At 40.1% G+C, this 20926-nt stretch overlaps 1 protein-coding gene across 7 annotated transcripts in view; it reads right to left on the bottom strand.

Annotated features, from left to right (window-relative positions):
* The window catches only part of JAKMIP1 (janus kinase and microtubule interacting protein 1), a 226327-nt gene that overhangs the window by 26644 nt on the left and 178757 nt on the right, over positions 1–20926 (bottom strand). The window contains exon 14 of one of the 7 annotated variants that reach the window (XM_058025234.1): positions 5189–5309. The exons of the other annotated variants lie outside the window; for them this stretch is intronic. The gene's annotated coding sequence lies outside the window, so the exon portion shown is untranslated. The remainder of the gene's footprint in view (positions 1–5188; positions 5310–20926) is intronic. 7 annotated transcript variants of the gene reach the window in all.

Raw genomic sequence — 20926 nt, 5'->3', positions numbered from 1 at the left:
CAGAGCAAAACAACTTCAAATCATGGGGCTGCTCTCCTACAACTGCACTGGACATTTGTCTGCTCAGACAGCAAGGCAGAAACACCAGCAGTCTGAACACTGATTTGCAATGGACACAGAGACTGTCCACACATTTCTAAGGCAGCCTGGAAAAAGAAGAAATGTTAATAGCAAAATAAATTAGTTTTGTACAGCCTTTTTAGCAATACTACTCACTGCAAAAATTTTTCTGATACAATACTAGACCAAGCTAGTAAGTGAGCACTGATCCTTTACCCTGAAAGGAGTTTTACTTGATTGCAGCAGCAGAGATTGCAGTACTTTGTGTGCTACATAGCGCATATATATATATACATACATGTATATATATATGTATATATATATGTATATGTATGCATGTATGTATGTATGTATGTCATATGTGGTATATGAAATGAGAAAGGAATTGCACTGAGTTTTCTTATAATCTGTAACACAAGAGTGTCAGAACACTTGTAAGTAATTCAGCTTTTCTTAACTCTTTACCACTTAAAGATTTCATTATCTTCTTTAGAATTTTTTGGAATATATTTTTGGCAAAGTACTTCACTGCACTATGCTTTGACATCTGGACTTCTGCTAAAGAACTCACTAAAAGTCAATAAATTGTTTATAAACAAAATTAGTTATTTCAAGCTAAACATTATCATGGTTTCAAGTCTATGATTTCAATCTTTTAGGGAACTAAGTGTTAATGGCATTGAAAAAAGTCCTCTCTTTCCTGTGGGAGAGAACACTATAATATCCTTGACATAAAAATGCTTGTATTTAACAGCCCCTGAGACAATCCTACTCCCCTCACACCACCTGCACGGGAGCAATCAGTATCTGTGAGAATTTCACATGGCACAGAAAGAAATGATCTTGCCTGTTGTAATTTTTATTGGCAGCTCCTAGGTCACTGGTGTGGGGTGTTGGAAGACACCCCTGCAGCAGAGATCAGATGGACTGGGGGCAAAGGGACAAGATAAACCCATTTGCCACACAGCCACACAGTTTTTCCTGCTTTTTCTCATACTTGTGTCACCCCCACATACAGCTGACAGAGAAAGGAACCAGTATCTGCAGTGGAAGAAGGTACTGAATTTCCAAGGACAGATGCAGGGTGGTGACATGAGAAACAAAGGGTCAAATGAGCATTTTTAGATCACAGACTGAATCAAATAATTCCAGATGATTAAGACATCTGGGATAAAGGACACACAGGCAAAGCAGCGCAGATATTTTGTTTCAAAGAATTTGTTTCAAATAATATTCAGAGTTAACTCTAGCTCAGAGAAATTAATCTAATCTTCATATACTTAGAGTAATAACTGCAGATGTGCTCTTAAAGAGCTGCTGTAACAGACTCAGAAGCTGCCCCAGCATTCAGAGCCCACAAAAGATGGATAGGGCTGAGCAGAAGCAATACCACCAAGGGCAACCCACTGAGCCTCATCCCACTGCTCAGGATGAGTAACTTGGTGTCTGCAGGGGCTCACTGGGGAGGGAACCACAAATCCCAGCAGAAGATAATGTGTGCCTGAGAAGGCACATCACATTCTGTGTGCTGGAATCCACCTCAGTGTGCCAGGAGAGGCCCTGAGCAGCCAGTCAGCTCAGAGACACTGATGAGCCCCCAGAGGAATTTCAGAAAAACAGACAGGAACATTTATGTGCAATACCAAGTACTCTTGGCTTGTTTCACACCTTTTTTCCACAGTTCAGTATTTGGTGTTTATTTGTTTACATTCCTTCTATAAAATGAAGAAAGCATGAGAGCATTAGAGGTGTTCAGGGAGCAGCTTACCCATCTCTAGCAAATTATGCATGTCAGTGGTTGCTCCAGATTAAACATTAATAGAATAAATAATGTCTTTCAGCAAAGACTTGGGTTACATTAGCACTTGCTGAACTCATGGCAGACTTCCTCAGTTCCTCATCTTGGTACAACCATAGCAGAAAACAAAAACAGTTAAAAAGGGGATGTGAAAAGCACATGTTTATATGATTTAATATAGGATAGATTGCTACCTTTGGTAGTCATGAAGCTGTAGCTGGTTATTAAAGGTTGATCTATGTTTCATAGCACTTACTTTATTATGATTTGATTAGATGGACTCGAGGGCAAGTATATCTTCTGTCAGACTTGGAGACAAACATAACAGTCCCTCTGACCCTAGCACAGCTGTGGTATTCACATGGCTGACTAGAAATGGTCCTATTAAAGCTTTCTAATATCTGGTTTCAAGCTTATCCTCTGATTCACATCCACCAATTACTGCAGGAAGGCTATGAAGTAAGTAATATATATGTAAACAAAGGCAGTAATATATATGTAAAAATTGAAAAAGCCAGGCTAGGTATATTAGGCCAAATCCTAAAGTCTTTATTCTTCTTCCCCTCCTCCCCACATACATATTTAGGTAACTGACTTGCTTAAGCATCTTTAAATAATTAAACATCTTTAGCATTCAGGTAATTCTCAGGCTAATTCAAACAAAAGATACGTTTCCAGGCTTTCACAGGAAGCTACTAGCTTGGTCTGCCTGTACCTGTGCTACAGAAAGCCAAAGGAATCTCTCCAACTTGACCCAGTGTTCACTGCATAAATGAAGTTGCACAAATTCATGCCAGCTCCCCCCTGCTTGGGACTGTGCAGATATATCCAAATTCTCTTTCAAGTTGGTGTGGACATCTTCAGTCCATACAGCTAATTTGGATAATTTGGATTTAATTTCAGCTTTGCATGGCAAAGTGCAACTTAATCATCAAGAAGCAGTGGATTTCAAAAGGACTGCTCAAAGAATCTACTCTTAGTTGGTGCTGAGCAAGGGCTTCAGCCATGAAACTGAAATTTAACTGACATTAACTGACAGTATAAACATTGACCAAAAAATTGGATACAAACATATAGCAACTGTGAGTAAAAAAATTCTTCAATTACTCTCTTAGTCTGTTGGAACAAAAACAATTTAAACAGCCTAAAGATCTGTTCCTAAATGCACATCTATACTGACATCTTAACCCAGAAATTATTGTACGACTACCACATATAATTGTATAACAATAAAGAAAATAGGACTACTATTATAATTAATGACACAGGACCAAGGCCTTGATAAGAAGATGGAAAGAACATCCCTTTGAAAGTTCCCAAGTCCTTTCAGATAACACTGGCATAAATCCAAATGACAGGATGACTAGGAGTAGTGATGTTACACTCATGTGGACTGCGTTTAGAGTAATGACAAGGGCAGCAAAGACACATATTTAAAATTAATTGCACAGGAAGATGTTGAAGAATTGCAAAAAGTACATAATTTTAAACTAGACATAACAGCAGCCAAACACCCTGTGTACCCTTAATACTGCATCTATACCAAAATAGTATAAAGAGGAGAGAATGTATTAAATTTCTATATTGATATTAGAATGCATTTTCAACAATAAATAAGAAAGTAATTTAAATTTTCATAACAAAAAGAGAGTCAAGTGATCCTTTGTCTGCCTGTATGTGTGGTTAAAATGAGGACATACTGAGACACAAGTGAGCTGCAGCAACCACTGCCTCCTGTCCTGCCAGTTGGCAGGAGCTGTGAAAAATGGTTAACAGCATTGCAGGTCTCCAGAGGGAGTGAAATGTGGAAGGGGCATGATGGAGCAGGCAAAGGAAACCCTGAAAGAGAGGAAACTCTGATTTGTGGAAGGGGAAGATGGAACAGCAGGTAAGTGTCTGGAATCTCACGAGGAATCCAGTAACATTTCCTCCATGAACAGTGATCTAAGCATTCAGGCAACCAAAGGATCAAAATACAGACTGTGAACTCTCATTTTTGTAGAAAAGTATCCCTTTCGAGCCCACACAAGCTTTCAGTAGCTGGATCAATGCAAATTATTGTGTCAGTTAATGAATATAGGACTTCTGCATGTCCCAGGGAATCAGCACAGCACCATTCACAAGCACTGCATCTATTCAGAATCACAGAATCATTTAGGTTGGAAAAGACCTTTAGGATCATGAAGTTCAACTCTTAACCCAGCACTGCCAAGTCCACCAGCAAACAAACCATGCTGCTAAGTGTCACATCCACACATTTCTAAAATACTTTCTTACTCCACCACTTCCCAGAGCAGCATGTCCTTGACAACCCTTTCCGTGTAGAAATTTTTCCTAATATCCAATCTAAACCTCCTCTGGTTCAACTTTGAGGCCATTCCCTTTCTCTTGTCACTTGTTACCCAGGAGGAGAGGCCATCCCCCACCTGGCTACAACCTCCTTTCAGGCAGGTGCAGAGAGTGACAAGATCCCCTCAAGTCGCCTTTCTCCAGACAGAAATTCTTCTGTATTTAGTTAATACATAAATTAATTTCCCATTAAAATTACATATCAGATTTTCATACATTTATTTGTATTGGGTAAAAATGTGTCAACTCTTCCTTCTTGATGTAAAAGGATCCATTGCTTAGTGCACTGCCCTTGGATTTAGACCAGATTTTGATACCCTGTTTTGCTACAGACTGTGCATGGCTTTGGATTTAATCTCTCTGTGCCTCAGTAAAGGATAAAGCTGCTGTATTTCAAGGGCATGGTGAAGTGTGTTAGGTTAAGACTGTGTGGATCTTGAATGCAATCAAAGCAGCCTTACACAGCTCAGAGAGGCAGGTAAATGGTTTATACAAACTGGCTGACTGAGCAACAGTGCACAACCCAAGTCCTGGCCAAGTCCAAGTGAGGGACCAGAACCAGTGAGAGCGAGAAACACAGACTTCTAAAATGAATAGGAAATATGGAAATAAACATGGTATTTCAGCTAAAAATATAATAATTTCATTAAGACCAATTTAAAATACTTTATTTTAAAACTATTATGATATATATTTCTACTTAGTTTGCTGGCTTTAATTTTTTTTTTTTTTGGTCAGGCAACACAATAGATTATATGTCAGTGACCATTGTGCAAAAAATGACAGATGTGCCTTTGTCACCAGAAATGGTTCTATTGACTTTATTGAGTGTTTCAAGATCAATGTGCTTATTTGAAATTTAACACTCCTAAAAATTAGCATAGAGGGTTTTCTCGATGTAAAAAAAAAAGGCATGAAATTTAAATAAAACTTATTTGCTGTTGAGATTGAACTTTAAATGTTCATTTTTGTTGAGCCTACCTTGCATTCTGCACTGTAAATTACTGCAACATCCTAGTTCATCCTCATCTCTGAATTGAACATCAGGATGCCTCTCTCAACTGTTAAATAATACATACTGAATCAAGTGGTAAACCCATCTCTGGAGAGAAAACAAAAATCATACATCAAGAAGAGTATTTCCATTAGCTTTTTCAATCACTCACACAGTGTAAAAGTAGGCACTGGAGCTTTTGATTCAGTGAGGAAAGTCAATTTAACAGTGTCCCCAGCTCAGCACAAATTTCATCTGAGTTGGTGCTATTAAGTCAATTGTTACCCCCCTGGCCAATACAGCATTCCAGTTACAATGCAGTTTCAGAAAATGCTTTAAATGCTTTGGTTCAACAGGGACACAGCTTTCTAGTATCAACCACTCCTGATCAACACTGTGATTTTTCCCTATTAATTAATTAATTCCCTATTAATAATTTATTAATTCCAATAAATTTTGGAGATTAGGAAAACATTACTCATCTCAGTCACTATCCTTAGCATTAGATAGGCAGTCTGCATAAAATTTGCATTAAAATATGTGGTGGTACAATTACTTTAATAAAAGTGGACTAAACAGACAAAATAGTGAATTAAAAGAAGCAGGTATAATAGAATAGGATGGAATTAAAAAGAAAATATATGAAATAAATAGCTGCTAAATTCACAAGGCAGGAATGTGAGAAACACAACACCTCAAGCAGAAAAAGCTGTCTTCCTTAATATTCAACAGTAGAACAAGTGAAAATTTGGGGTAGAAATGTGACTTAATGACATAAAGAATTTGGTTTTAAAAGTCTTTAAAATCCTTCTATCAGGATGTGTAGCAACTGAAAAGGCAAGAGGAAGTCTGGAGGTGGTTATTGTGCATACACAGCTGAAAAGGGTTGACAAGAAAAGACTCATTCTGTTTTTTCCTGTTTACTTTGCCCTGGACTGTAGTAACAGCAGACAATATGTGATACTGAGGATTTCCAGAGTGCAAAATATTTTGCAGCTGTACAGGACACAGAACATGAGAAATGTCAAGTACATCAAATGGAATTAAAAAAAAAAAAAAAAAAAGAAAAAAAAAAGTGTTTATTTTGTAATTTAGTTCACCAACGCAAGACTTCTACATTCCTATCACAAGAAACACAGGTTACAGTATTAGTTATATCTCCAAAATTTTCCTGTGGTCTGGAATTGGCCCAGTGAATACTCTCTCTTAAAAAAAAAGGAAAAAGTAGTAAGCTCCATTTAAAATAAAGACTGTAATTCTGGAAGAAAGAGGTTTTAGGACTTTTCAAAAATGTTTACCTTATATATGACATGAAATGGCTTTGGAAATTTGATTCAAAAAGCTAAGAGAGAGCTAAGATGTTGTTTGCTTGATAGATTCTTGTGCAAACTTTATAGTGAAGATGGATTCTTGGGTAAGACTATACCTAAGTGGAGAAGGAAACCAGGAATGACAAGATCTGGATGCACTGACTGGTAACAGGTTTCTAACAAAGTGGTTTTTAACACGTAACTAAGCGGTGGGACTCCTTTCCATGGAATACTGCTAAGAGAAAAAGTTTATATGGGTTCAAGAGACAACTTAAAATCCATCAAGGTTTGCTGAACAAACAGAAACCAACTCTGCTCCAGGAAATCCTTGAGCAGAAAATGATGAAAGCCCTGGAGAGAACCAGTCTTCCCCCATCTCTTCCCCAAGGTATCTACTCTCAGCTGCTGGCTCATTTTTTATAGATCTTCCTTTTCTGACAATAAACATATTTCTATCCTATCCACAAACAAGTTTCCTTTCTCTAAGCATAAGAAATAACACAACAATCTGGCTATTTGACTTCACTAGTTGTGCTCTACTGTATGCCTATGAAACCCATGAGGAGGTAACTTTGCAAGTAAGAATGAAGTCAGTTTTTAGGACATAATGCCCTACAGTAATTTGAATGCTGTACCTTATTTGCTCACAGGATGTCCATGCCACAGTGCCAGCAGGTGTGGGGGTACCACACAGGCACAATAGGCACAAGCCCTGTCCTGCCACAACTCAGCAACAGCAAAACCACTTTTGGCAGCAGCAGCCACTGCTGTCTCATAACTAAAAGGTCTGAAAAAGGGCTAAAATAAATGTTGATGATGATGCCCACTTTAATAACTCATTAAGGATGGAGGTATTAGCCAGATCCAACTGTCACACATCAGCAGGACTGAAAAAGCCATGATCTGTCTGGATAAAATCTTAGAGTGCACAAAGAGAGCTCTAAGTGCTCTGGCAAAGGAAGGAAATTTCAGCTGGCTGTTAAACTTGTGTTAGCTAACCAGACACTACTTCTGCCTCATTTAAAGACTCTTTCAGAAGAAAAAAGAAAGGAAATCCACAACTGCAACTGAAAATGACACGGAAGTAACCACCATCAGCTCTCTCTGTGGGAAACCAGGAGTTGCATTTGTCACAGCTGATCTTATGACAAGGCTCTCAGCTGCAAACACATTGTCATAGGGTTTCCATAGGTGACCAAACAAAATGAATTGGAATTCCAGCCTAGTCAACATCTGTTTCTTCATCCTGACCCACTCTCTCCCTCCCCCAAGAAGTCCTTCAGCACCTGGGCTCAGCCAGGCACACGTGCTTTCCCATCTGAGCCAACCCACCTGAGGATTTCCTATTCTGGCCGTTTGCTGTGGAGGGACAAATGCCTCCAGCATGGTGAGACTGAACTTCATATGAAAATATTTACTGTCTACTATTTATTGTCTCAGCCATCAATTCTTGAAACTCTGGGCAACAGAAGGAGGCTCCACTCTTCCTCCTGTTCTCCCCATTTTGAAGAATAGCCTAATGCATCACATGACATTTTATTCCTCAAATGCCTCTCTAAGAAATCTAATAAAAACTTGGTTTTCTCCCTTTTAATTATTCCATGAGCAACATATAACAGGACTAGGATTCACCCTGAATCCTATCCAGAACTAGGATTCACCCTGAATATTATTTCACTTATTTTGTTGAAAATGCTTAATGCAAACACCAGTTTGGAGAAAGACAAGCAATGACAGTACCTATATTTTTTTCTGATATAGGTCATTTAGCAGTATATAAAGCTTTCCACCCCTGAAAGAAGCTGTTCATATTCTCATCAGAAATCTTAATGTTTCTGGCTTTAACTATGCTCTATTGAAGAATTAAATGTGCAATTATGGAATTAGGTATTTATATGATTTATAAAGCATAACCATCAGAATTGAGAAACAAGTATTCACATGTAAATTTTGTCCTTCCTAAGACACATTGCCTGTTTATCTCTCAGTGCTTCTGCCTCAACACAACTTCATCTCTTTTTCCAGCAGCTTCCGCTTCTGTTCCTGGACAGACTCTTGTTACCGTTGTTTCCTCTCTTAAATCTTTTTCCTCACCCTCCTCACCTCCTTTAAAATGAGTAGGAAAGAAACCTCTACCCAACCCAGCCCACTAACCTTAAATCCTTAATCATTTCACTGTGCTTTGTGGACTCCATGAACAATGAGGCTCTCTGTCACCACAAACCTGACCAACACTCTCTGCCATCACCTCCTGGCACACAACAGTTATGAACACCCTTGAAGGAGACAGACAGCCAAGCCAACATGGAATCCTTTCCTTCCAGCTTAATCCTTTGTTTCCAAGCACAAGAAATTTCTAAACTTCTCAGCAGAGAGAAGATCTGTATCGCCTCAGTGGGAAAACCTTGTTTTTGGGACACTGGTGGGTGAGGCCTGGCAGGATCCCCCTTCACACATCAGATGCAGACTGTGAAAGAGGCAGGAGCCTTCCCACCAGCTGCCTGGAACATGGCTCTGCTTACTGGTGCAGATTGCTAAAGGTCAGAACATGGAAAAAATCCGATTTTCTGGAAGTTAGGAATTGTCTTTTGGATTGCATATCCCAAACATGAGTGTTATGGCCTGGACCCACTTCAAGTTCACCATACAAGCAGGCAGAGATTGCTCTCTTTCAGGTCACCAACAAGCAGACAGGACAAGGGAAATTAAGGAAAAAAAAAAAGGCAAGCATTGGAATCCAAAAGCCATAACTCACTAATTAAATATGTGACTGACAAGGCACTGAAATCCTCTGAGGACCAGACCCTAACTCCTAACTGAACTTCAACTGAATCAGGGGAAGCCTCTGTTGAAATGGGAGTGTAATCATCCTCATACTTCTTAAATCACAAGTACCTGCAAGCTGGAAGTCTCAATTTACAGCTGTTTAATAAATATGAAAATTAGTTAAAGTTCCAGGTGCAAAATGCTAAGAAGCAATTGCTGCTAAAATCACAGCTCTGCTACTGAATCAGTGCATTTGGAAGCCATCTGTGCTCTTACAGATCTGATTACAGGTGGCAATTTTGCTGATAGTGGCATATGATTATCAGTGGCAGCAAAAAAAGGCTGTTTTAACTCTGAACTGTTCTGTGGATGAATCTGCAATCAAGCAGTCTGGGCACAGCCACAGCAGACCAAAAAAGAGAGAATAAACAGTATCCATGGCCTACTAGTAAGAAGAGGATGAAGGAAGTGCCTAAACCACCAGGCACTGATTCATAGCCTTTTCCTAAGTTTTGCACCTTTCCTTGGCTCCAGCCACACACAATATCCCATTTCTGCAGGATTCCATCACATGAGTTTGGCAAAGGAAAAAAACCACTTCACATTGGCTTTTCATGAAGAAAATGGGGTTTTCCTTTTAAACTACAAATGTTCCTTCATGCTTTTATGTGCAGGGATATTGGAAAGGGATTTCCACATTTTTCCAAAGGTTGAAAATGCTTAATGTGTCCAAAACAAAATATGATCCAGAGAACAGAGTCAATTTTCAAATAAAAATATTCCAAGGAAAAAGCACCAATGCCTGTGTGCTTACAGCCCTTGGGTATCTCAGGACATTTTGGGAGGGAGGAATTCCTGCTGGAATTATTGTGCTCAGCCAGGGCAGCAGGCACAGACCTGTCTGCCTGCCCAGAAAAGAAGCAGCTCTGAAGTTTTGCCTCTGATATATGAGTCTTATCAAGTCTATTAAAAAATTATACAAATGCACAAGATCCAGTATTCCCAGGGCAGTGGCAGAACCACAGCATTAACCATTTGTCACCTCATTGTACTAAGAAAACTGTTTCTCTTTGCTTAGCCAAGATGACATTATGATTATAATGATCCTCTCAATGTTTAGGGTACTTCACTGTTCCAGAGGGGGAGAATCCTGAGGTGGAACTTGCTAAATTTATGACCAAGATTTCATCACTTGGATCCTACAATAGCCTGGAGTCACGTTTGCAGACTTCCATTCCTCCAGCATGGTCAGGTCCAGAGGAACAATGATAATTCCAGCACCATTACAGCTAACTTGCTTTCTGCTCCAACTAGCAAGGTTTCTTTTGGCTTAGTAAATTAATTAGTACCTGTCTGTACAGAATAATGGGAATCTTTCCCCTCTCTTACTGATTTCTGGGGAAAAATATAAACAAAACCAAGAATATTTGACCCACATCCCAGCCCACCTAAGAATTAAGGCTTCTTAGAGGATCTAAAAAAAAAAAGAAAGATGAACAACATGTTGGTAAATGTAATAATATATGTCCATATGGAAGGAAAAGCTAAACTGTCCTTTTCTGTGAAAGAAACTCAACAGATTGCCTAGAAATAGGCAGCTCCCTTTCCCCTTATAAGGGAAGCAAATGCCATCCAGATGGAAATTATCAAATGGATCAAACAGCTACATTTTATTCCCAAATGATCTTTGTTCTACTTACCACTCATTACACCAGGAAAATTATTTTTCCTGCAGCCCAAATATAGTAAAAAGAGTATTATTTATCGTATGCTTGTTCAAAATACCCTGTATTGAAGGTTTCCCTGATGAGATATTGATCTTGACACACAAGAAGGGTGAGAAGAAAAGTGTCCTTCCTAATGAGAACATTCCTTTAAGATCTGTGGAATCTTTTAATTCCCATTAAACCCACACTGTCCTGGCAGCAGTTGGATCTGAAGCCACTTTCTGATGCCCAGGGTGATGAAATGCCCCTTCAGCAGCCCTGTCACTTGCCAGGTTTTAAAAAGGGGAATGCCACCAAGTCCCAGTGAAATCACAGTGAGGTTCTTCTGCTACCTTCACTTATACTGTCCAAAGGGTAAATACTTCAACTGTAAATTTGCACCGAATAAAGTCTAACTTTAGAAATCACAAAGAATACTCATCTTTGACCCTAAGTGATCATGTAGGGCATGTATAATCAAATTCAATATTTTAGGGGGCATTTTCAAGGACATAAGAGGCATTTGTTACCACCTCAAAGAAAGGCAATGAAATCTGAACTCCTAATTTTTTATTATGACTTTGAAAAATATCTGTAGCATTATATGTGCATGTCCTCCCACAAATTTATGATTATATATATGGATAATTACCCCATTCTCTTATATAAGCTCTAGTTATTTAATTATAATATGATCTTTTAGCCAGAAAACCGACAGCAGCACAAGTACAGTTTTATATGAGGACATGAAATGTTTAACAGCTGTGGCTGACTGACAGGACTAGATCAAGAGCATCTAATCTAACTGGGCCATGTAACACTACCTTTTATTTCACATTAATCATTGAACACAAGTTCAACAGTGTCATAGATCAATCAAGTGGGCCTATAAATTAGGCAATAAATTAGAAGTTGATTTTTTAATGGTGTGGTCACTAACAGATAGCACTGGGTTCAGGTGCAGCAATCCAAAAGCACAAAGGATCCCACAGCTCCATGACTACTGATAATCAAGGAGGAATTCAACAAGCAGTGTCAGATATTTTGTACAAGTCTGTGACTTGGAAATTAGTCCCAAAACAGTCATTCTGAAGTGGGAAGAAGCCCCCAGTATTAAGCTTCCAGAGTATGCAGCTGAGACATGCATAACAATGTATTGATACAACCTCTGTTCAACTGAGAGCTCAAAAGTAGTAATTCATAATAAGCTGTATATCATGACATCTCTAATAAAACTTACAGACAGGACAACCTCTTCTAAGGGAACAGCTAGGCTGGAATAATAAAATAGGAATGTTTTTACATTTTAAAAGGGTCAGATTTATCCACAACAGAAGTTATTGCTCTAATAATACTGCTAAGGCAATTGTCTTACTCATAACCTATTTATCTATAAAATTTACAGAGCAGCCCAGTACTGCAGAAGACAGGAAGACAGTATGTTTATTTCAAAACAGACAAGGAGTGTTTGCTTTCATGCTAGAGTTTAGATTTTTTTCCCCCCAAGGACCACTATTAAATCGAAGCAAAGCCTTTTTTTCAAAATGGTTTATTAAAGTGAAAGATGTGTCTTGACAATAGCATTATTCTTTCCCCAGTATCCAGTTTGCCAGTGCAGAGAGCAGCACTCCCTCTTAGCTGACATGTCATCTTCCCTGGACCTGCAGGACTCTGAGAAATCACTTTTCATTCAGGAGCAGCAGAAACCACTTCCCTCCTTCACTCTGCAAAGCTCCCAAGGAAGCATTCCAACAAGGAATAGCTTTAATATCACCTTACTTAGGACACAGAAATTAAGAAGAACAACACAAAAGAGGTCAGAAGCCCTCTGTAGGAAACACTTGTGCTTAGCTGATTTCCCAGGAGAATGGCAGTGCTGCAGCCACTAATCCACTGCAGAGAACTGCCCCCGGCTCAGGCTGAGTCTTGAATACATTGTTTTATAAGCTGCTGTGTCTGTTCTGCATTGTCCTCTTTTAAACTACTCAAGAGGAAGCATGCACAAGTGCAGAGGAGTGCACAGTTCACATATAAAGAACAATGAATCTGGCTTATTACCATACAAAAGCTCCTGAGCATCAGCACTACACCTGGCACATGCTCAATACCTCACTTGATGGATGCTGCTTCTGATCTCCTGGGGCCATAAGAGAATCTGTCAGGTCAACAAGGCTTCAGGTATACATGCTCATTTCATTTCCTGTTTAATCTATTCATAAACTGGTACATAAACATTTTACAGGGAATCCAGAGTTTGGGACTATAAATTAAGACAAAACTATACAGCTAATCCAAGCCATAAGTACAGAGGAAAAGTCCTCAGGCAGAACATAAAAAAAAACCCCAAACAACAAAACCAGAACAGATAGAACAACACAAAAGAGAGGTTCCCAAGTATTAATGTCCCTTTTCCTTTCTTTTCTGTGAAGACTACTCTGGTGTTCAGAGCAGTCACCTTGAACTCAGGAGGAAGACTGCAAGTCTTTGTCCTGCTAAGCACAACCAGGTCACCACCACGAGACCTTGGTCACTTCACTGCTGAAGTACCTTGGGTGGGAATCACCTCCCTTTTTTCCTGCAGTGCAGTTTTGACACCTGAGGTAGTTCCATTCCACTCATCTTTATAGTCAGTGAGTTGAAAAGGCACCTATAGAGTGCAGATCATCTTGCCTATTTTAGACCTACATTAGGATGAGATGAATCCCATCCTGTAGACCAAGAGATGATTTCTCTTTATGGTGGCAGGGACACCAGGAGACTAACTTAGACTTACACATGTCCCAAGGAATCCCACTCCTTGGAGCATGACTTCAGTTTAGCTCTTAAACACATGGTAGGTAACCAAATCCTAGCCAGGGAGACAGACACCTGACAACCACTGCTTGAAGGTCTGCAGTGTTGGCTGAGCTGTAAGCAATAAAGAGCTAAATTCTGTAGCCTAATAAAGAAATCTTGTCACCAGAGAAGACCAGGAAAGGTTGAATCAATTGTCTGTCCACATAAAAAGTCAGTGCAGATGGCAGTCTCAGAGTCATCTCTAAGGGGACAACAGGAAATGTTGTTCTGGGAAAGATGCAGATGTCAGATATAACAGAATCACAGAATTACACAATATTTTGAGTTGGAAGGGACCCAGCAGGATCATAGAAGTCCAACTCCTGGCCCTGCACAGAAAAGTTCCAAGAATCACACCACACATCTGAGAGCACTGTCCAGGTACCTCTGGACAGCTCTGTCAGGCTGGTGCTGTGACTCCTTCCCCGGGGAGCTGTTCCAGTGCCCAACCATTCTGGATGACAAACCCTTCCCTGACATGCAGTCCTAACCCTCCTCTGACACAACTTCAGGCCATTCCCTTGGCTCCTGTCACTGTCACCACAAAGAGATCAGTGCCTGCCCCTCCTCTTCCCCTGACAGAGAAGCTGTAACTGCAGTGAGGTCTCCCCTCAGTCTCCTCCAGGCTGAACAGAACAAGAGACCTCAGCTGCTCCCCTCGCACAGCTTCCCCTCAAGGCCCTTCATCATCTCCACTGCCCTCCTTTGGACACTCTAATTGCTTTATTTCTTTCTAATATTGTGATGCCCAAAGCTGTACACAGGATGTCACCTGATCTTGCTTCCACTGCCCATACATCCTCCTTTGTTTGCTTTATCTCCAAAGGAAAATCCCTGCTCACCCAAGACAGCCTTCTGCCTCATCTGATAGACTGGAGACATTTAGGAATGGCATGCTCCTGTGCCCTTAGGAGGTGCTGCTTAAAAACTGATCAGCACAAATGGACTCCAGCATCTGAAAAAGCTTTTTCTCAGGGAACCTTACTCACTAGTTCCCTGAGCAGCCTGGAGTCTGCTCTCTTCATGTCCAGGACTGAAGTTTTGCTGCACTATTCCTCCTCTTTAAAACAAGTGATTTTAAACTCAACCTCTTAATGGCTGCTGTGGCCAAGACAGCCACCAATCTCCACCTCACTCAAGACCCTCTGTTAACAAACAGCAAATCAAGGAGAGCATCTTTCTTAGTTGCCTTTCTTATGATTTAGAGGAACCTCTTTGTTGCTCAAAGAACAATTTATCAGTGTCATTGGCCTGGCTAGGCAGCCTATAGCAGAGTCCTACAATGATATCCACATTATTTCTTAGCAGGTAGTGCTTTTTTCTGGCTCTCCTGAGCACCATCACACAAGGTACTTTCTGAATGAGCCTGATTCAGTCCATGTAACAACCATGAGTCCTGTCCACACCAGCTGCAGCTTTCTTTCTTAGGTTTCAAAACCCTGAAGAGGTCATGGCCTTCAACATGCTCTCCAACACTCACTCAGGGCCAGCCACCTGCTACCCACCACTAATTCTCCAGAATTACTGCACAGCTCCTTTTGTGGCTCCTCATCTGCTCATTGTGACAGAATTGGTTTCTGGTTGTGCTCACCAGGATATGTATGCTCATAGGATACAGACATTATACTTCTGCCTTGCAAAATGATGAGACATCAGATCATCTGGAGCTATATAGAGTTATTATTTATTTCTGCCAAGCTCTGGTGCTTTAAATGAGCCTGTCTGCTCATGCATAAACAGTCATTTGCAAAAGATCTACCATCCACAAAAGGTCTCTAATTAACTGTTAATTCAGGACCCACATCATATTGGTGATTATAACCAGCACAGGAAAGGCAAATAAAATTGTAAGGGTGGCAGGGATAAGCAGGGCCCAGTCCTTTGCTATCTACAGAGTACCTAAATTATGGAGTACACTTTCTCCTACAAATCAGCTCCTCTGAGAGACAAGAACTGCATTGTGTCCCCAAGCAAAGCTCTCTGTGGAAACAGTCACAAATTATCAATACCCTTCAGCTAGGCAACCTCACCATGAGATTTTAAAGCCCATTTACCAGAAGGGACTGTCTGTAGCCAGCTGGAAATGGAGATGTGACTGCTGAGAGACAGTCCCCAGCCCACAGAGGGAAAGAAGGGAGGCAGCACTCAGCAGATGGTGGGGGCAAGGGACAGCCACATCCCCCGTTTTTAGCTGCAGCTTTCAGTGAGGGTGAGAAAGAGTCACTCTCAATTTTCAGCCTTGCAGCCACATTATAAAAACCAGCCATGTGCTCCAGGTGCTTCCCCTTCAAGGAGGCTTTGCCAGCCAGCCATCCACTGACAAGCCACAGCACTTCCAAATTTCCCAACTGCAATTAATACAAGTCCAACACAAACAAACTCCCAGCAATACTTTACTGAAATGCCCTTTTGCTCCATGTTCTCACACCATAATCAAAAACCAGAGCCTAGGCAGAACAGGTAGCATCTTAATTTCTGAGTAATCACTGATTAAATACTCCGAGGAACCCATGAAAAAAAGAACTCTCCAGCCTTAGATATTTGACCTGCCTCACTAATGGCTTGAACACACGGTGTCAGTGCCTGGGAACCAGGCTCACAGCTGCTCTGGCCCACCAGGCTGAAACTGAGCTGCTCCTGCACCCAGCTGAACCTGACCCACCATCTGTAACAGGATCCTCTGGCTCTTTTTCCTTTCTTTTGCTTTTTCTCTCTTTTTTGAAAGACCTGCTTCCTTCTCAAGTCATAGCTTTTTCTCTCAAGAACGTTCCATACTACATTAAGATTTCCAAAGGCAGATAGTTTACATTACATGAAATATGACAGTGACCACAGTGGCCACCCTTTTTAACAAGGGTGCAAGTCAGTCTGGCTCTCACCACAAGAAGTGTGACACTTTCCCTAGGGGTTCCTCACTCCCACTCCAGGAAAGGCTCAATGGTTTATGCAGATAAAAGCAGAACTGTGCTAACAATATTTTATGCAGCCACTTATTTTTTCCCTCTCTTTCAGCAAAAGAGACAACAGGGAGCTGAACTGATGTAAGACAAAGTGTCCCCTGCTGGCCTGGTCCCAATGTCAGCTGCATTAAGGCTGGCATGTGGAGCACACAAGTGAGTGTCCTTCCCATGGAATCTAGTTTATTTGGGAAGGAGAAGACAGATTGATACATACCTGGATTTTTAATCTGCAGTGTAGTCAAGGTACAACAAGAAATGCCACTGCATAGTCTTAGTTCTCTCTTAAAACAAAGTGATTTTAAACTCAATCACTCACTGGCTGCTAATTCTTATTTTAAAGACTGAATTTAAACCTTAAATTTAAGGTTTAAATTCAGTCTTTAAAATAAGAATTAAAGAAATCAGTCTCTACCCTTGTCCTTACTTGTACACTTATACTTGCAAATCCCAAGAAAGAGGAAAAAACAAAGCACAAAAAAAAATGATCTGCAGAAAATCACTTCTCCCTATTATTTTAAACCATATTTATTTATGCCAAACTGCATGCAATTATACACATATATATGTGTATATATATGCACATAAATATTTTATGCACATTTATATGTAAATGAACACATTGTTCTATGGTTCACCATTACCCTGACTGATAGGATGATCAGAGCCAGATAGACTGCTGACAGTCTCTATTCCTAGCTAAATGTAATAGGCCATTCTTTCTGAAATATCTGATTTTCTGTCCCAGCCTTTGTTGTTCTCCTCATTCCCAAGAACAGGCATTGTGAGAAGGATGGACCTAAGTCAGTGCTTCCAGGTGCCTGACCTGATGAGAATACTTTTGGGCAAAGAGATATGTGAGTTCTTTTTGTTTAGTCAGGCCTTAAGAGAAAGGTTTGCACTCTAGAAATCTTTCATGCATTATCCGGTTTTAATTAGGGGCTTTAATATCCATCAGCTTACAGGCTCAGTGAAAAGGCTGTTACTGAGAAGGTACCAGATAGTGCTCTCACAAATCAGAATTGCTACTGAAAAAAAAAAATGAAGAGGGATTCTTAGGGATTTAATCATAGGCAACTTGGTTCTGTTCTCACTGTGGTCAGTCTGTGACCACAGACTGAACATAAGACCTGATTCCCAAATTTCCCATGGGAATGAAAGCTTCCCATAGCACGAGGCAAGCAGTACATGGGGAGTGGCAGGCTTCATGAGCAGCCCTTCTGCATTTTCTACAAAAATTAAATATACAGAACAACCTAGGATCCTGGCATCTTTTACCTGAAAGAAATTGAGTTTTGTCATCTTCCCTACTTCCCAGCCTTCTCCAGCATATCAGCTCTCACAGAGGAATGGAGAACATGTTCCTTCCACTGATTCTGATCCAACCATTTCTGTTGTACACATTTGTAAGATGCAATGGGCAACTTTACCTTTTTAACTTGCAGGATGAATTCTTTCTAGTTAAGTGAGACTGCATGCACAGCTGAGTGCAGACAAAATACAGGGCAACTTACCATTTAAAAAAAAATACCATGAATGCTATTTTCCTGAAAAATCAGAGAAGTAGTCTAACGCAGGAATTGCACTGACTAAAGAGAACTCTTTAAAATATGCATGACCTGTCATTCCAGGTGTTCTTTGCATTTGAACATAAAAAACTGGCATTACATTCCCTGTTTATGACTTCACCTACCAGTGAAGAGCAAAACAGCTAAAGCCAACTGCAGGAGGATTATTAGTTTTCTTTAATTTCAGGAAAATGCTCATTCAGAGTTGGAAGAGTGATGGAGATTTTTTTTCACCTCTTACAGGAGAAAGGCTATTCCTTCCAGTGGTTTTTGATCCTCAGATTCCAATTCCTCCCCCATGTGGGTACAGGCTACTCCACAGTGCATTTTTAGTCTCAGCTACACAATGAGTTTCCTTTTAATGTTTATCTCTCACACAGCCTTTAGAAAGTACTATTTCAGGTTGCTACTTCTATGTAATTCTATTTCTAAATAATACTTCTGTTGAAACTAGAGACAAAAGATATATCTTTGCTGCTAAAAGAGATATTTAGATTTCAGTATTAGGTAACTCAAATCTAGAAAAAAGAAATGGGCAAATATTGCCTGTATATATTAATAAACATTCATTTGACACTAACTATTGATCCCAGAAAATTGTTTCCTGTGCTGTTTCAAACAATATCTTTGGGAAAGGAAGAATCTGAATGGGGAGCAGGCTCAGTGAGCACCAGTCAATAGGCAGCATTCTGTCATCCATCTTCCATCCAAGTATCCTCCTCATCCAGCCCAGTGCAGATAATGCCATTCCACTCATGCAGGTCCATGGATGGCAAACAGCAGAGCACAGGTGGCTCAACACGGGCCAATTCAGATTTGCTCTGCAAGCACATGGCTACTGATCCCCCTCAATATAGAAAAAACCCAGCAAATAGTTCACAGAATAAGGGCCAAAATTAATTATCCTGTATAACTCACTGAGCAAGCTGAGACTCCCACAGGACCTCAGCTCAGCAGGACACCAATAAAGGAACCATCTGCTCTGACACTGCACATTTTGGGTCGGGTTCCTATAAATGACCATGTTTAAATAATTTGAAGTTCCTTGTTTGATGGTGCAATGTACCCTCTCATCTTCTTGTAAATCAAATAGTGCATAATTATTTGGTATGATCTTACCATCACTTCTCATTTGTCCATTCAGTAGTGGGAAAAACTGAGTAAGACAGAGGTTTAAAAGAGGAAACCTTTAGCTGACTCACCTTTTCCAGTGCTGCTGCATGCAGCTCTCCAAACTGATTGCTGTTAAATTATTGCCATTCTTGCAATGTAGTGTCCAAACTTCTGCATTTTTAATTAAGTCAAATGAAAAGCAGCTGAAACAGCTGGCCAAATGGTAACTGTGGTATCTGCACATTTTTAAACAATGCTTTGTAGTAGGAAGAATGGATGTCTTAAAAAATTAAAACCACAAGGGATTACAGGATTTTAACTGAAATCCGTGACTTGTGAAGCAAAGCAGCGAAGTGCCAGCACAGAATCCATTTGCTGGATGAATTGCTTGAGTCCATTTTGAATTACTGTGCTTCAATGCAGGTAATATCCTTGCAAATGTCTGTTCTTCTCTGTGTCTGCAGCCCTTGTTTAGGAAATTATTAGTTCCAGCAGGAGGAAGAATGGGGCCAAATAACCTAATTAGCTTAAAGTGAAGCTTGAACACTTAAAATAAACCACACTTATCTGTGATAGAAAGAGACTGGACTGACAAAGGCTTAATTTCATGGAAAGTCACCATAGCCCCAAACAAAGTAGATTGCTTCACTAGGGTAACAAAGACTTATTATCATAGTATCACAGAGTATTATTATTAATATCCTTATTATTAGCACCCTTCATGCATTATGATCTGACCTCAGACTGAACTAGCAGGCCCTGTATTTCACTGTCAGCAAGATAAAGCTCCAAGAAGTTCTCACAGTGGCTAATTCTTAAAGCATCCTTTTATCAATGTAACAGTTACCATGTTCAATATTTACAAGAGATTTTGCATATCAAAATATCTTAATACTTGACAAGGCAGCTGATGGCTGGATAGCAGGTATATCTGTCTTCAGAAGTTCTGGCCAGGCATCAGGAAGAAGTGAAAGACACACAAAAGCAAAGCCCACATTTTGGAATCTCACTGGAACCTCCTGCTTGGGCAGCACTCAACAGCATCACTTGCAGGGACTATTTCCCTTGGCATCTGGGGTGTGCTTTCTAAAGCTGGGTTGGATGAAGTGCAATTCAGTTCCTGCTGTAATGCTACCTTACTGAGCCACTGAAGGCAGCTTTCCACAATAAAGTGTGAGTGTGGGCATTAATATTTCATCAAAACAAGGCATTTTATTTCTGGCTCCCGAAAAACAAGTAGTAACATACTATGAACCAGCTGGGGTAATCAATGGAGGCAGAGGAAAAGCACAGCAACTGTGACAAGCACTACAGTGTGTGAATGCCCTTTTCTAATAAAAGTGATGAAAAATACAGAATAATGAAAAAGATGTAGGAATAATGGATGTTTTCCAAACGTGTTAACTCTGGAGATCGCAATATAAATCAGTATTTTGCAGAATTTACAACCATGCTCAGTTAAAGTTCCCA

This window comes from Melospiza georgiana, chromosome 5, assembly GCF_028018845.1.
Source record: "Melospiza georgiana isolate bMelGeo1 chromosome 5, bMelGeo1.pri, whole genome shotgun sequence".
In the NCBI taxonomy this organism is placed as follows: domain Eukaryota; kingdom Metazoa; phylum Chordata; class Aves; order Passeriformes; family Passerellidae; genus Melospiza; species Melospiza georgiana.
The sequence above is the reverse complement of the archived record's forward strand: the minus strand, read 5'-3'. Positions and strand labels throughout refer to the sequence as shown.